At 58.0% G+C, this 16,436-nt stretch overlaps 1 long non-coding RNA gene across 1 annotated transcript; it reads right to left on the reverse strand.

Moving 5' to 3' along the window:
* Positions 1-13,379: 13,379 nt before the first annotated feature.
* Positions 13,380-16,430, reverse strand: LOC125619635. The gene is made up of 3 exons (XR_007351163.1): positions 14,444-16,430; positions 14,248-14,323; positions 13,380-13,758 (listed from the first exon to the last, which is right to left on the reverse strand). It is a non-coding gene; the product is annotated as an uncharacterized LOC125619635 (long non-coding RNA).
* Positions 16,431-16,436: the final 6 nt, after the last annotated feature.

Genomic DNA, 16,436 nt, shown 5'->3' on the forward strand with positions numbered 1-16,436 from the left:
CTCAAAAGTTTAAAAAAAAAAAAAAAAGGGAGGGAGGGACAGATGGATGGACAGATGGATGGATGAATGGATGGGTGGGTGGGTGGATGGATGGAGAGATGGATGGATAGTTGGATAGGTGGATGGACGGATGTATGGATGGATAGGTGGGTGGGTAGATGAGAGGGTGGATGGATGGGTGCATGGATGGATGGACGAATGGATGGATAGGTGGGTGGTTGGATGGATGGATGGATAGGTGAATAGGTGGATGGATAAGTGGATAGGTGGATGGATGGACGAATGGATGGATAGGTGGATAGGTGGATGGATAAGTGGATAGGTGGATGGATGGATGTATGGATGGATGAACGGATGGGTAGATAGGTGGTTGGGTAGATGAGAGGGTGGATGGATGGGTGGACGGATGGATGGATGAATGAATGGATGGATAGGTGAATGATAAGTGAATTGATGGATAGATAGATGGATAGGTGGATGGATAGATAGATGGTTTCCCAGAGTTCCGCAGCCAGCCGCACGGGGACACTCAGCACCTCTTTCATTAGCTGTTTCTCCGCTTCCCCTTCACCAGAATCTGGGGCAGGTGATCGGTTCATGACGTTTGCATTTTACCAAAACTTCTTAATGAAAGTTTTTCCTCTTTAAAAGAGAAGGGAAATTGGCAAGATTAGACTTGTTTCCATTTTACAGATGAGAGAGACAACGGTCAGTAATAGAGATAAGGCCACGTGAGAACCATCTATACAGAGACCAGGAGTTCGCAGCCCCAGTCCCCGCCATGTGGGTGGGCAGAGGAGGAAGCGGGCTGCTTCTCCAGCCAGATTTCCTGGGTTCAGATCCGGCACTGCTTCGTACTAGTCGTGTAAATAATTAACTTGGCAAGATAATTCATTCCCCTACCTAGTTCCCCATCTGTGCAATGGGATCACTGGGGGAGACCTGGGGTCTATGAAATTCCTCAGTTAACCAAGCAACAAGGTGACTACAGCGCAGGTGTGTGCTGTCATCACCAGGCCTCCAAGAGGCCACTGGAGGGTGCCACCAAAGAGGCCTTGGTGCCCTCTCCCAGCTCTGCTCTGAAAGATCCACGTGGCTCACCAAGGAGCCTCGGGCTCATCGCCTGGTCCACCAGCCCCGCCACGCCAGCCCTGCGGCATGCTGCTCCATCCACATGCCCTTGCTCACCTCTTCCTCCTCTTCTGAGCCTCTGCTCCCAGATCTCAGGCCCCCGGGGCTCTGGCTGCACCTGCAAATGGTGGGAGATCCCAGAAGCCTCTGGGGAGGGAGTGGCTCCTTCCTCACAGGTCCTCTGAGGCCCTGGAAGCCCCAACTGTGGGATCCCTAGGTGGGCTGGCCTCCAGTGTCCTCCCAGGAACTGCCCTGGACACCTGGATAAAGCTGATGGCCATGCCCTCCCTGAAGGACCCATCCCTCCCCCCTGCCCCACACTGGACTCCAGAGCCACCCACTGATTCAAACCACAATGTGCTGGGCCCTGAATGGTGGCCCTGCGAGCACCCCAGGTGGCCTGTGGCCAACAGCTCCAGGCCCTGCAGAAGGGAAATGGTTCAGATGAGGCCCAGGTGGGTCTCTGAGCCAGCCTCAGTCACACCCCAGCAAGAAAGAGTCATGTGACCTTCCCAGAGCCGCTGGCTCGCCAGGATCAGGGTTGGACGCCGCCGTGGGACCGCACATCTCTACCACTTGTCTGAAGCAGAAGTCATGCCCCACTCTGACCAGGAAGCACCCACTTCTGGGGAAGGTCCAACTGCTTGTCAAATGCACCTTGGAGTCACCATGACAATCAAGTAGACACTTGAAGACCCCACAGCAGCGAGCTGCCCAGGCTAATGAAGAGTGTTCTAGGACAGGAAATAGCTCATGCAAAGGCCCCGGAGCAGTCTTGACCCTGTTCCATCCAGAAACGCAAAGTAGCTGCTTGAGGCAGAGAAAGGAAAAGAGATGAGGGAAATCACGGAGGCACAAGACGGAGGGGAGCCGCCCAGCGCATGGTCTTCGCGGGGAATCAGGCCCCAAACTCCACAGTCCCCCACAGGTGCCTGCACTGTGCCCTCCCAGAGTGTGGTCTGCCCACCGCCTCGCACTCTCTCCTGCCAGAGCCCTCTCCCTTCGCCCTTCCTCTCCTCTCTCCTCCCCCTCCTCTCCCCCCTCCTCTGTCACCAAGCCCCTCCTCCGCTGAGGAGAGGACCAGCCGGCCCCGCCCCCACACCAGCTGGCAGAGCCGCCCGACGGCCCAGGACCCTGGGAGCCAGGAGGCTCTTTTCCGAGAGCGTTGGCCAGGGACGGCCTCGGTCTCCCCCCTCCTCGCCACACCGCCCCCAGCTCCAGCCGACTTCCTGCAGCGGTCGGGGCCACTGCCGCCAAGGGTGGGCAGGCCTGGCTCGGTCCGCCCAGCCTGCGGAGGAGGAAGGGGGTCAGGAGGGGGTGGAACTCTCCAGATTTTCTCCAGCCTCCAAGGGCCTCTGGAGAGGTTATGTAAGATTTCGTTTTTAAAAAAGTGTGGAAAGAACATTTTTGCCGATATTAAGAAGTGTGGAGCCAGGCAGATGAGGGGCGAGTCCTGAGATGGGACCCCGTGGCTCCCCGCGGGCAGGGGCCGGGCCGTCTTGTCCCCGCTGCGTCCCCAGGACCAGCTCTATGCCAGGCAGGAGGAGGCGCTGGCAAATATTTGCAGATTTAATGAATGATGTGCAGGAGAAGGAAGCTGGGAGAGGGGGATAGGGCAGGAGGGTGAGAAGAGGGAACCCTGTGCGGGGAGGCTGCTCTGGAGCCAGGAGAGGGCTGGGGTGGGGAGACAGCTCTGGAGTCAGGAAAAAGTGCTGAGTAAAATCTGTCTTTGAAAAGGCCCCAGATTATTCATCTAAGTCTTCATCTCGCTCAATTTCAGTTCAAGCGGCTGCAAATATTTGAAATGAGTAATTTCTCCTGATGAAGAGAGTCTGATTTTGATTCTGCCTCATTTATTTCGAGATTTAGGGGAGAACCCAGAGGGAGAGGGCTGGGTCTGCAGTCAGGCAGCTCCCGGCCTCTCCCCCAGCCGCCTCCAGGTTGGGGGTCCACACCCTGGTTGGTCCTGATCCCAGGTTTGAAGTCGAGGGACAGCAGGATTGGCTGGCGTACCTGGACCAGGGCAGGGGCCTGTCTCTAATTCACGAAGCCCCGGGCCTCGAAGCAGAGGCCCCATCCCAGGACAGAGGCCGAGCTGGGAGGCCAGGTCTGCACCAGCTCCTGGATCTCCAGCCCAGTTTCGGGTCCCCAGGCCCCTGGGTCAGGCCCCGGGGCCACTTGTACAGCCACAAGCCCTGCCTGGGCACTGCCCTCGGCCCACAGCTACAGTGGCTCCCCAGAGCTCCTGGACAAATCCCTGAGCATCTCACCCGGCCTCAGGTCACCCTCCAGCCTCACCCCTGGTCAGCAGGCCCAGGCCTTGGTACCTCCTCCCCCTCAGGCGGCCACCAGGCAGTCCCTGTCCCTCTCACGAAGCTTGACCCAATGTCACCTCCTCCATGAAGTCTTCCCTGCCCCCACAGGAGGTGAGGGGCACTGAGGCCCCTGCCTCTGCAGAGCCTGTCCAGCCCCGTCCGGGGCCTCCCTGAAGCGCCCACTCGCACGAGGCCAGGGCTGCTCTGAAAGCTGGGGCTCTCCGCGCTCAGCGCCCAGCCCGGCTCACAGCGCTGGGAACCCGGGAGAACACACGGGGGAGAAGCGCGGAGTGTGGGGACAGCGCACGGAGGGAAGCCTGCCCTGAGGCCCTGCAGCCTGGGCCAGGGCGGCCCTGGTGCTCCGGCTCCCACTCCCGTGAACCACCAGCCACACCATCCTGTGACGAGGTGCAGAGAAGCAAAGACGGGTCCGTCAGAGAGGGGGCCACCCTAAGACGTGAGTCCAGGATGAAGCGGAAAGGACACCGGCACAGGAGTGCCCTCGGCCTGCTCTGCCACCCAGCAGGTCCCCGCTACAAGGAGACTCAACCTCCAGGGCCACTGGCCCTGTCCCCAGCAGTGAGACCACTGACCCACACCCAAGATCAAACATGGCCACAGAGACTCGGGGAGAAGAGGGTCCGGGAGCAGGCCCTGCTGGGGACAGGGGTGTGTCTGGAGTCCTGGAGACACGGGAAGGCAGATGTGCCCAGGGGCCATGTCAGAGGCTGGCCCTGGGAGCAGGGCCGCTGGTGGGGACTTGCTTCTTCTCCTAAAGGAAAAGCATCACATGGGAGGGGAGAGGGGCCAGACGGGGGGCACCAGTGTGGGGCAGCGCAGGCCCCGGCTTCCCCAGAGCCCAGAGCACGTCGGCAGGGCCGGTGGGGCTTGGGTTCCTGCAAAGGACATGACCAGCCCTGCGGCACACAGTCCCCTGTGCCAAACTGGGTCTGGGGCTCAAAGGGGAGAAGGGGGCTGGCCAGCAGGATTCCCGGTGGGAGGGGGCACCAGAGCTCCCCTGGAGGTGGCCAGACAAGGTCTCAGCTCCAGGCAGATGGGGCAGGACTCAGGAGCGGGGAGCCCACCCCTAGATCAATCAGCTTCTGGGAGGAGGTGCCATGCCCAGACCCTGCCTCGCCTGCAAAGACCTCCAGCCAGGAGCCAGCAGGCCGGAGCTGGGCTTGGCCCCTGACAGGGACAGTTTGAGCTGGCTGAATGGGTAGGTCTCCACTCCTACCACCTGGTGGTCTCAACCTTCAGGAAGAGGGGGATGGGGCAAGGTGGGAGGGAGTTCCTGGTTTCAAATGCAGGTTCTCCCCCTGCCCTGCTTCTTTATGTTTTATTTGGAGACAGGGTCACTGAGTTGCTGGGGGCCTTGCTAAGTTGCGGAGGCTGGCTTTGAACTTGTGATCCTCCTGCCTCAGCCTCCCGAGCCGCTGGGATTCCAGGTGAGTGCCACCGCACCCGGCTCTGCCCAGCTTTTGACTTTGTTTCTTTCAGCTGGTGCCAGGCGCGGCCATCAGGAGGGCTGCCTGAGCTCCGCTCCTGCCTCTGCAGCTCACTGCTGGGTGACCTCCAGGGCTTCGCTTAACTCTCTGGGTGACAGTGCACTCCTCTGGGCAGGGCCATTTTCATGATGCCTATGAAAAGGACGTGGCACCAGCACCAGCAGACACTCAGTGGACGCGGGCTCCAGGAACACGCTCCTGGCCTCTCAGCAGCGCCCACAGGGACCTGTTAGAGCCTGTATCCCATCAGGTCTGCCGACTGACCCCCTCCTATGGCCACCTCTCGCCCTGCCCTCGGCTCTGCCCACTGCCCCCTGCCCTTCCTCTGCCAGAAGCCGTCCTGGGCTTGACATCTCATCTGTCAGGTCTCAGTCCAAATACAGTACCTCCCCTGCACTGGCTTTTTAGAGTTGCATTTAACGGCAGAAAGAGACAAAAGGAGTTTGGGGGGAGGGGCAATACGAGGGATGGAACCCAGGGCCTTTGCACATGCTCAGTGAGGGCTACCACCAAGCTACACCCCCAGTCCAAGAGGAACCTTTACCAAGAGTGAATCATGGGGCAGGGGACCATGCTGAAGGAACAGAGGCAAGGGGACTTCTCACAGCTAAGTGTTGACCCAGACGAATGGACCACACACGACAGAGAATGAATGAATGGGTGCATTTTTAAGGTCACCTTCCGAGGGAGCCGTTCCTGGGCCGACCTTAGTAAATGAACACTGCTATATATTTTTCCCCCAGGCTGAAGATCAAACCCAGAGCCATGAGCCTGCTGGGCCGCTGCTCTGCCTCTGTGCTGCAGCCCCAGCCCCAGGCCACTCTGTTTTGATCCATAGGCCTATCGAGGACTTTCCCCCCGTCAGATGTATATTTTAGTGTTGTGTGTCCCTCTCATTGGAATTGCACTCAAATGAGTGAAGGGTCATGTTCTGCTCAACCTTGTGTCCCAGAGTCCGAATCAGGGGACCCAGGCCAGAGGCACTGAATGGACACCTGTGGGCAGAGAGAGAATGACCACAGGGCTGCACCCACCTGCCTGACTCTGCACCTGCAGACGCTGCCCGGGGCTGCCCGGTGCAAGATGCCCTCGAACACAGGACTGAGCCTGGCACAGCACAGGTGCTAGATAAATGTCTTTCAAATGAATAAAGGAAGGAACGACTAAAGGCCTTTGGCCAGATGAAGGCATTTCTTCCAGGGGGACAAATGAAGATTTTTAAGAGGAAAATGCCAGAGAGGAGCAGCATACAATAGATGCTCAATTCACAGAAGCTAGTACAGTAGTCCCCTCTTATCAGAAGGGGCATCCCAAGACTCCTGATGGGTAGTACTGACCCCTCCACTTGATGTTTTTCCCAGACATGCACATCTATGATACACTTTCCCTTTGCACCTAAAGGAAGCACTTTCTCTTCTCTTTGGTATACCAAATTGCCAGTGGACTGCTGCTGTGCTTTGGGGCCATGTTTAAGTAAAGTAAGAGTCATCTGAACACAAGCTACTATGCCACCGCAACAGTGGATCTGATGACTGAGGATAGTAAGGGAATAACAGGCAGGTAGCATATACAGCGTGGATACCCTGGACAATGGGATGATTCACATCCTGGGTGGTACGGAGCAGGATGACGATGACGTGAGATTTTGTCACACTCCGCAGAATGGCACAGAATTTCAAACTTATGAACTTTATTCATTGCTGGAATTTTGCACTTAATACTGTGGGCCAATTTGACCACAGGTAACTGAAACCTCAGAAAGCAACAGCACAGTTGAGGTGGGCGGGACTACAGTGTGATTCATTACTGATGTGCCCATGACTTGCCTGGGTCTCTTTCTAAGAGCAGGAGGAAGAAATTTTAAAAAGCCCAAAGAAGAGAGGGAGGAAATTATTCCAGACACACAGAATTTCTATTTGGAAGGTTTTCTACAACAATTATATAATTTCCCCTTTCTTTTCAGAAAGTCTATGTGTGGGTCTCTTTTGCCCTCCCCATAAGACTTCCCAGTTTAGGGGTCAGGGGCTCCCATCAGAGAAGCCACAGGTTCAGAACTGTGGTCAGGAAGCCCCTGGCCCCCACATGGCCACTTGGTGGCTGGAGGCTGGGGAGGGGTATCTGCCTGTCACCCTACGCGGCCCTTGCAGTCCTGGGAGGGTTGCGTGGTGGAAGGAATCCGGCCTTGTGAAACTAAGCGCCCTGGGTCCTGTCCCCACTCCTGACCTTCCAGCACATTCTAACCTGTCACCTGCCGGCTGTTGGATATGCCTGGTCATATTTCAACCGCAGGCATCTTCAGGAAGCAGTTGGGTCACCGCCGGGGTCCCAGCTGAGCAGGTGAGGCCGGGAGACTGGCGGCTCCAGACCACCGAGCACCTGCGGGAGGCCGGTCTCCGCCCCTCTCCCGGCCTCCCCCCCTTGCCTCCACCCGCTGAGCCTCGGTTTCCCTGTCTGTAAAACGGGGATACTGAAGACTGATTTTCAAGTTGGCTGTGAACTCCTGATCCCTTCCAGAGTGGCTGGACCCCAGAAGAGGTCCCTCGGACGTTCTTGGCCCCCCTCCCCAGGGAAGGCTGGGTCGGCCGCCCTGGGACACCAGCCTCGCTCGGAGCCCGGGCAGGGGGTCGCCCAGGCTCCCCGGCGAGCGGATGAGGAGGTGGCACGGACGCGGTGGCCCGCGGGACCCGGGGCGCGACCTGGGCGGGGCTGGCACGGGCGAGGACGGGGAGGGCGAGGGCGGGAGGGCAGCGCCTCCACCTCCCGCGTCGCCGTCGCCGTCGCCGGGTTTATTTTTGTGTGTGTGTGTGTGTTTCAATTCCAGCCACTCTGCGGTCCCATCCGGGGCCTCCTGCCTCTCCCACTCCTCGCTGGTGGCTGTCACACGACAGACATTTTTAGTGGTGACAGCTGGCCTTGTGGAACTCGGCTCGAGTCGGGGTAAAGGTTTTTAAAAAAAAGGAGCGAGCCGAACCACCGCCACTTGAAATAGCAACGCGGGGAGGAGGGCGGAGGCGCCGCCGGGTCCAGGCGCTGGCGCTGCTGCGCGGGAGGGGGGACCCCGCCGGGCACGAGCACGAGCACCGCACGGGAGCACCAAGCACCCAGGCACCGGCTCAGCCGCCCGCCTTTGCATCTGACTGAGAGGGACCCGAGGCCCAGAGCGGGCAGACGTCATTCCCAGATCACACGCTTGCCAGTGACAGTGACAGGCTCCAGACTCCAACCCAGGTGTGGCCTTTCCGAGCCAAGCTCTTCTGGTGATGGGGTCTGATCCCATACCACCCGCCCTTGCTGACACTGGAGGGCAGAGTGGGCTCCAGAGCCCACTGCAGGGGGACCAGCCCTCCCCAATAGGGACAGCAGGAGGACAGAGGCCCCCAGTGCCTGGAACCCACCTCGTCCCCAATGCAGGGACTCAGCTGACATTTGCAAAGGGACCCCAGGCACAAGGCAGGACTCCAAGTCCCCAGGCCCCTCAGGATCTCACAGCAGCTGCAGGTCTGGAGACTCCCTCCCTCCAGTCAAAATAGGGTCTGTCACTTCTGTCCCCTTGATGTCCCTTTTGGAAGATTGAAATTGCCCAGGTGGGTGGGGACAACCTGGGGACCAGCACAGGCTGTCCCTCAGAGAGCTGGAGGCAGCCACTCATCTACACCCCGGTCCAGTCCTGATGCCCGGTCTCTTGGGTTAAGGCAGCTGCTCAGCATCACCCGGAGCCCAGAACTGCCCCTGCCACCTCTGGCCATGCAAAGGCTCCTCACCACAGGGCACTTCCATGTGCCCTCTGTAGCGTGGGAATAAGACAGAGGGGGAGGGGCATTGTCTTGATGGCCCAGGCATGGCTGCCTCCCTGACAGGCCCCCTTTCCCTGGGCCTGTCCCCCTTTGCCTCAGAGCGACCTGGCACAGGGCACCGCGTGCCAGTTTGGCTCAACTTCTCTGTTCTAGAGATTGTTTCTCCTGGTAAAACCTCAGAACGATTTCCCGGGCTCCAGGACCACCCTCCTATACCCCTCTTGCCGCAGTTTTCTCCAACACACACACACACACACACACATGCACACACATGCACATACACATGCACACACACGCACACACGTGCACACATATGCACACACATGCACACATATGCACACACACATGCACACAGAGGCACACACATGCACACACAGAGGTGCACACATGCACGCACAGAGGCGCACACACACACGCGTGCACACACATGCCAGGAGTGTTGGTTGAATACAGGTCGGCCCCTCCCCCAGTACAGGCACCACGAGGGCAGGGAGTTGCCACAGCATCCAGAGCCCAGCCCAGTGGCCGGCACACGCGGCTCTTGGTGTGCATCACAAGGGCATGAGCGTGCCCAGGGACACCTCAGCTGAATGACAGCTTCTCTGTGGCGTATTTCAAAGCAACCTGGAAAATTGCAGGTGGTGCTAAGGACTAGAAAACTGGAAGCTAAAGAAGACGCACACAGCAAGAGGGAATTCTTGTGCTGTGGGGACCTTGGGGTAAGCACACCCCTCTACGTGCTCCTGCTGGGACTTATGGGTCTCTCCGTTAATCCCCCCAAACACTTTAATCCCCAAAGCTCTGCCCAGGACAGTGGTCCTGCATCAGGCTGAGAGAGTCCTCAGGATGGACAGGATGGCAGGATGGGGATGAGGAATCTAGAGGGACTTCAGGGTCTCAATGTTGAGAGGTTTCCATTCTATGACCAGGTTGTGAGCTGTATATTTTGTATATGGATATTATTCTTAAAATATACTATATCATTTGATCATCAATCTCATAAGTGAGCACTAGTATTATCCATGTGGCTTAGTCAGGTTTCTGATCTGATAGTGCTGTATAACAAACAGCCCCACCAATCCAAGGGCTGTCACATTTATTTTCCTTTTGTTGTTGTTGTTGTTGTTGTTTGCTTTGTTCTGTGTGTGTGTGGTGCTGGGGATTGAACCCAGGGCCTTGTGCATGCGAGGCAGGCACTTTACCAACTGAGCTGGATCCCAGCCCTGTCACATTTGTTTTCATCTCACAGTTCTGCAGGTCAACTGGAGTGACTTTGCTTCATTCTGTGCGTTGACTCAATTTAGCTCCAGGCCACAGGGCAGATTTATTCAGCTCCATGAGTCTATCTGGGGACCATCCATTTCTTGGGACACATTGGTCTTGCAGCGCATAGCAGACCAGGCCAAAATCCCAACCGTTGTCCAAGATTATGTTTTTAAGATAGTGTCCCAAGTCACGTAGCCAGACCATGCTTCAGTGGGAGAGGTAGGGGACACTGGGCCTGCCCCAGTCCCAGGCATTGCAAGTCATTTGGCAAACATAAGTGCAAAATTCAAGAAAGGATGAAAATTTGGGAATAATATGCAATCTACCCCCAAGAGGTCTCACACACAAGAATCCAGGACCTTCCACAGGGACACACATAGCCCCATGTCCCACAGCTGCATGTGTGATTCCAACTGGGAACAGTTGTCTGACCTCAGGCTGCTCTGTCCCCCGGGTGCCAGGTGAGTATCAGGTACACAATAGGTGGATATTATTCTTAAAGTATACTATAACATTTGATCCTCAATCTCATAAGTGAGCACTAGTGTTATCCATGTGGCTTAGTCAGGTTTCTGCTCTGATAGTGCTGTGTAACAAACAGCTCCACCAATCCAGTGGCTATTCTAAATCCCGAGTTCTCTGCTGAAGTGGACCTTGCAGACTGTAGTTTACTGCATGTCAATGATTCCTCCATGAATCTGTTCAATTATTTCCAAAAGAGAACTTTAAAGAAAAAACATAATCCACTTAGAAAATGACATGTTAGTCCTTGGTATAAGACTTGATTTGGAAGAACCTCAGCAGAGGGTTGGGGCCCAGAGTCCACGAGCGGGAGCCAGAGTCTGAGAGACCTAGGTAGGGGCCGGTGGACGGCGAGGGCCCTCGGCCTTCCCAGCAAGGCCTCGCTGGACACCAGGCCAAGGAGGACTTGATGTTCTCAAGAAGTGACAGCTGAAGCTAGGGAGAGTCTCCCACTCTGCCGGACACTGGGGTCCTTGCTCACCTGCCAGAGAGCAGAAGGGTGAACTGGGACGGTCTGCAGGGTCCAGGGCAGAGGGCCAGCTTTCACATGTGGATCTTATTTAGGTCCAAGTTCACGTGAAGATAGGCGCACATGGGTGTGTGTTCTGTATCTTACATGAGATGCATTTCTATATCAGATACTTAGAGTTATAGACTAATAGATGTTACACAAGCGCATTTTGTAGGCATGTGTTGATATGTTGAACAGACACTGGAAATCCGATGACGTCGTGTGTTTGGCACGTGGAACTGTGTATGAGATACACGACCCTCCGGTGTGGAAAGGTGAAGGTGCTGATTTGGTTTCCTTCGGGGACCGCGGTCGGCGTGGAGTGGGAATGGCCCTGAGAGTTGACAGCTACGTCCTGCAGTGTCTCCAGGTGAAGCAGTATGACCCCTGGCCCTGGGACTGGCCTCAAAGTAAATAGGGAGGGGACAGAAATGAAGTGACACAGATGGCCGAGCGTCTTGGTGTGGCCGGGCGGGGGGCTCACCAGCTCTCTGGTTTTGGTCAGTGCTCAGTGTTTCAGAGTAACCAGCTCCCATGATGGAGTCTAGCAAGGGTTCTCCCTGGCATTTAAAATCGTGGTAGCATCCATCCGACAGGAATGTACCTTCTTAACCGCCGTCAAGTATCCAGTTAGGCTGGGTCACGTTGCTGTGCGGCCATCTCTGCTGTCCCCCTGAGTTTCATCCCTCTCCCCAATCTGAATCTCTGTCCCCAGTAAACACCAACCCCCCGCAGCCCCGGTTGCCTGCTCTAGGGACCTCACCTAAGTGGGATCACACGGGCTTTGTCCTGATGGCCTCTTCACGAGCATCATGTCCTGGAGATCCCTCCATGATCTGTGTTGTACGGCTGTCCAAATGTCCTTTTTTTTTTTTTCCTGAGGCTGGCTTTGAACTTGCAATCCTCCTGCCTCTGCCTCCCAAGCCCCTGGGATTGCAGGCATGCACACCACACCTGGCTCCAAACTGTCCTTTTTTAAGGCCAACTAATATTCCATTGTATGGATGGATCACATTTAGTTCATCTGTTGTCCTTTAATGGACACCTGGTGGCGTCCGCCTTTTGGCTCTTATGAATAATGCTGCTACGACCACGGGTGTGCACATATGTGGAGTTTTTTTTTTTTCTTAAGATTCTATAAGTAGATAATGGTGGTTAAGCTTTTTCAAATCAGAAGTGAGACCTGTGGCCTGACATCCTACGCCTACTTATTTGTGAAGCACGAAGCACTGGAAACACAACACGTCCAGTCCTGGCTGTGTGAGGACGCCAGGGACGCCGCGGCTCCCACGGTGAGCAGGATGTGTGCATCCAGGTCCAGGCCGCCTGTGCTGAGGCCGTGGAGCAGGGGGCAGGGCCCTGGGGGTGCAGCCATGTTTTCAGGGAGTCTTGGCAGGGTGGTGGCTAGAAAGGGACAGTGCTTGCCACGGCTAAGAAGCTCACCAGCCCAGCAAAGGGCAGGGGCATTGCCCCCATCAATGTCACAGCCCACCCCGTCCAGGAAGCCACCCCCAGCCCTCCCGTTCCTCCTCCTCCGGGCAGCCTCCTCGGAGCCCTGGGATGGGGCCACCCCTGCAGCCCAGCCAGAGTCCACGGTCACCTGAGTCCTCAGGGCGCTGGCCTGCAGGCCCACTTCTGGTGCCTCTCTTCACCCTGATCAGTGCCGGGAAGCGAGGGCAGTTCCCGGAGCTCCCTGCGGGCACCCCCCACCCCCACCACCACCAGTCCCCCCACCCCGCGCGGCCTGGGGGGCGTGGGGGACCCGAGGCCCAGCCCTGGGTCTGCTCTCAAGGGCTGGAAAGCAAGACGCAGGCCACGGGCGGGTGCAGCAGGGTCAGTGCCGTGGCCGACGCCCCGAGTGGGGAGACACCCTGGAAAGACCCGGAGGGGAGGGTGCCAGGCTCCTGTGAGGCTGAGAGGGGGCAGGACCAGGAATGAAGCCCCAAAGGGAAGGGCGGGGACCTGCCCGGACCCTCATTCTAACCAAGACAAAGTCCCCAACCCAGCCCCGCCAGCCCAGGCGCAGGGCCCAGGGCTCCTCTCTCTCCACCTGTCCGTTTTGACCCCTGTTCTCTGGGAGGTCCCCTTTCTGATTCTCAAACCACTAAAATCCTCCTTGTGCCTCTAAGCCCAGCCCCCAGGCCACCTCCTCCCAAAGCCCACCGAGATTCCCCCTCCCGGGAACTCCCATGCCCCAGCCCCAGGCTCGCCTTGGCAGAAGCTCTAGGGTCACCTTGCCACCTCCCCTTTCAAATGGAGGCCTGGTACCAGGAGGGGTTGGTATGGGCAGGTGCTCAGCCCTGCGGAACAGACTGGTGTACAGACGGACAGGTGGAAGTGACACACACTTTCTGCCTTAGAACCAGTTGCAAGTACAGAAACAATCCGAGCTGTCCTAAGCCAAAAGAGGTGGACGGCCTCAGGCAAAGCTGGATCCAGGTGCTCCAACAAGGCTCCCGAGTGTCTCCCCACCGGCTCCATCTCTCAGCTCTGTGACTGTCTGGCTTCATCTTGGCTTAGGCTGTCCACGCGGCCGACTCCGGGAACTCTGGCTTTCTGTCCTGCCAGCCCGGGCTCCCCGAAGAAAGAGAGCTACATTCCCAGGATTGGGTCTCATGGCCTGCCTTGGGTCACGTGAATGTCCCCTCCCCAAGCTCTCTGACCAGGGGCTGGAGTCCCCTGATGGCCAGGGAGGGACGGCCTGCCTGTTCCTGGAGGAGAATGGAAATGCCTGAATGGGGACCTGGTTCCAGGATGGTGCCTGGCAGGTAGAAAGAGCCCTGCCTGCCTTCCCGAGTTCCCCCAGGCTGGCCAGCCCGGAGGACGGCAGCCCATCGGGGGGAACGAAGACAGAGGGCCCTTCCACAGACCCAGCCCCAAGGAGGAGACGTACAGGTGAACCTGCCCCAGGAGCCACGCTGTGGGGCCGTCAGACGTGGGGTGCTACAGAACAGAGGGCGTGAGGGAGCGGTCCACTGGGGCAGCCGGGGCTCACACGGCAGGAGCTCTGGAGTCACACCATGCCAGCCGTCTCTGCCCTCTCCCTGCAGGTGTTCCAAGCCACATCCCAGACCCCAAGCGTGTCCCCAGCTCTGACTGGCCCCCAGTTCTGCAGTGTGCATTATTACAGCAATGACCCGCGGTCATTTAGACAGCAATAAAAAAAAAATCTAAAGCAAGCCCGGCACAGTGGCATGCACCTGCCATCCCAGCTACTCGGAGCCTAGGGCAGGAGGACCCCAGGTTCAAGCCCAGCCTGGGCGACTCGGCAAAACCCTGCATCAAAATAAATAAAAGCGGCTGGGGATGTGGCTCTGTGGTAGAGCACCTAGGTTCAGTCCCCAGCCCCAAGCTCCCCACTGCTGAACATGACACACACACCCAGCCCCGGGCAACCTGGATAGGTCACTGCTTCGCGGACAAAGGAAGGGACATCACCAACGTCATTCAGCAGGAGCTGAGCTGGTATTGGGCTGGTGCTGCTGCGCCCCGTCTGTGTCCTCCGTGCTCCGAGGCTGCCCTCTGCTCTGGGGTGCGGTCTCTGCGGATGCCCACCACACCGCCTCGGGATGGCCTGAAATCCACATTCCTGAGTCCCTCCTTGGACCCTGTATCAGGATCTCAGGGAGGAGGGGCCAAGAATCTGCATTTAACCAACTTCCAGAAGATTCTGATCAGCAGACACCTGGGAAACCCTCAGAATATCAGCCCTGAAATCCATTCCAAGGGGTGAGGAGCCAGGCGAAGAGAGTGCCCGGGCCTCAGGAGCCCACGGCCCCCATGGGGAAGGGACCTCTGAGGAGCAAACACCCATCGGGCCCCCACATACACTGGTTTTTTTTTTTAATTTTTTTAGTTGTAGTTGGACACAGTACCTTTATTTATTTTTATGCGGTGCTGAGGATCGAACCAGGGCCTCACATGTGCAAGGCCTGTGCTCTACCGCTGAGCCCAGCCCCAGCCCCAACATAGGCTAAGTTTTAACTTATGTATACTCTGAATCTCCTCCCTGTTCCCACCAGGATGGGTCAGGGGCATCTCAGGACACCACATTTTTCATGAGAGAAAGAGGCTCCCTGATCCTCAAGAGAGATTTTTTCCTGCCGTCTGAATTGCATTTGTGGAAGGGGTAATTGATTTGCTTCCCCATTTTTTATTAATCAAAGACAAACCACAACGGAGCCGGGCCTCTGATCTGGGAGACGAGGCCACACTGAGGAGCACAGAGCCCCGGCCTGCAGTCGGCTTCCTCAGGTGCCCAGAGCACTTAGGGGAAGTGCAGGGTCCAAGGTGCCGGGGAGGAAGCCCAGGATCTGGAGGGGCAGGATGGATACCTCCCTGGGGCCTGCAGGCCCAGGACCATTCACCAAGCCTCCCGCGAAGCACAAGCCCAGGCTGTCAGCATGGAGGCCAAGCTCCCTGCCACACTCTCAGAGCCAGAGAACATGACCTCCTGAGTCCCGTGGCCATCGAGACCAGAAGAGGGACCCAGAGCAGCCATCCCAGTTAGGACGCCTCCAGGCCCCCAGCTCCAGGTGGCTCTGGGGGTCTGCCATCAGGGGGCCTGAACCCTTCCTGTGGCTGCCACATCTGGGCAGGGAGGGTGTGAGCGGACCCTCCTGATTTCCCGGTGTCCCCAGTGTCCCAACAGCTGGAGTTCCTGGGGAGCAGCTTCCCTGTGTCTCCCGCAGAGGCCACACAGCGGAAGTTCAGCAGGGTCTCCGTCTCCCTTCTCCGAGGCACGGATGCTGGCCCCAGCCCTGGTTTCCTGGCTGCCTGGCCCACCCCAGGACAGCACTGAGCCAGCTCTGGGGTACCCTGGCCCAGGGAAGCCCCTGCCTCTAGGGACAAGCGGAGCCTGGGAAGAAGGACCCTGGGCAGGGGGCAGGCTCTGCCCAGGACCCTGGTCACAGCCTCCTCTGGGATCCAACAGACCCCTGCTGCTGTGGCTCCAGGTCCCTGGGACGCACCTCCGCTCCCCCTGGCCGGTCCCCAGGCTCTCTCCTCCAGCCCCAGGATTTCTTCCCCAAAAGCCCAAACTCCCTTCAGCCACTTCCTCAAGTGACCCCTCCCACATACTGTTCCCCCTGACCTGGACCCCATGGCCAGGCCGAGTGCCAAGGCCAATGGAAGCCAGCCTGGGCCAGGTCCCCGGGGCACCCTCTCCCACGGGGGAGGGGCGCTGGCGCGTTTTGACAGTGGACAGCTGTGATCCCCGCTCCTACCCGTCTTCAGTCCTGTACCCCCAGGGGCCGCACAGCTGGGAGCCAGCCCGGGCCACCGGGCACTGGCGGGGTCTCAGTGACATCAGGGGCTGGAAAGCGCCAGGTCCGACTCCGCCCGGGGTGGCGTCCAGGGTGGGGCGCCCAGCCCGCCCCTTAAGGAGACC

Source organism: Marmota marmota, unplaced genomic scaffold (genome assembly GCF_001458135.2).
Source record: "Marmota marmota marmota unplaced genomic scaffold, marMar, whole genome shotgun sequence".
NCBI lineage: Eukaryota > Metazoa > Chordata > Mammalia > Rodentia > Sciuridae > Marmota > Marmota marmota.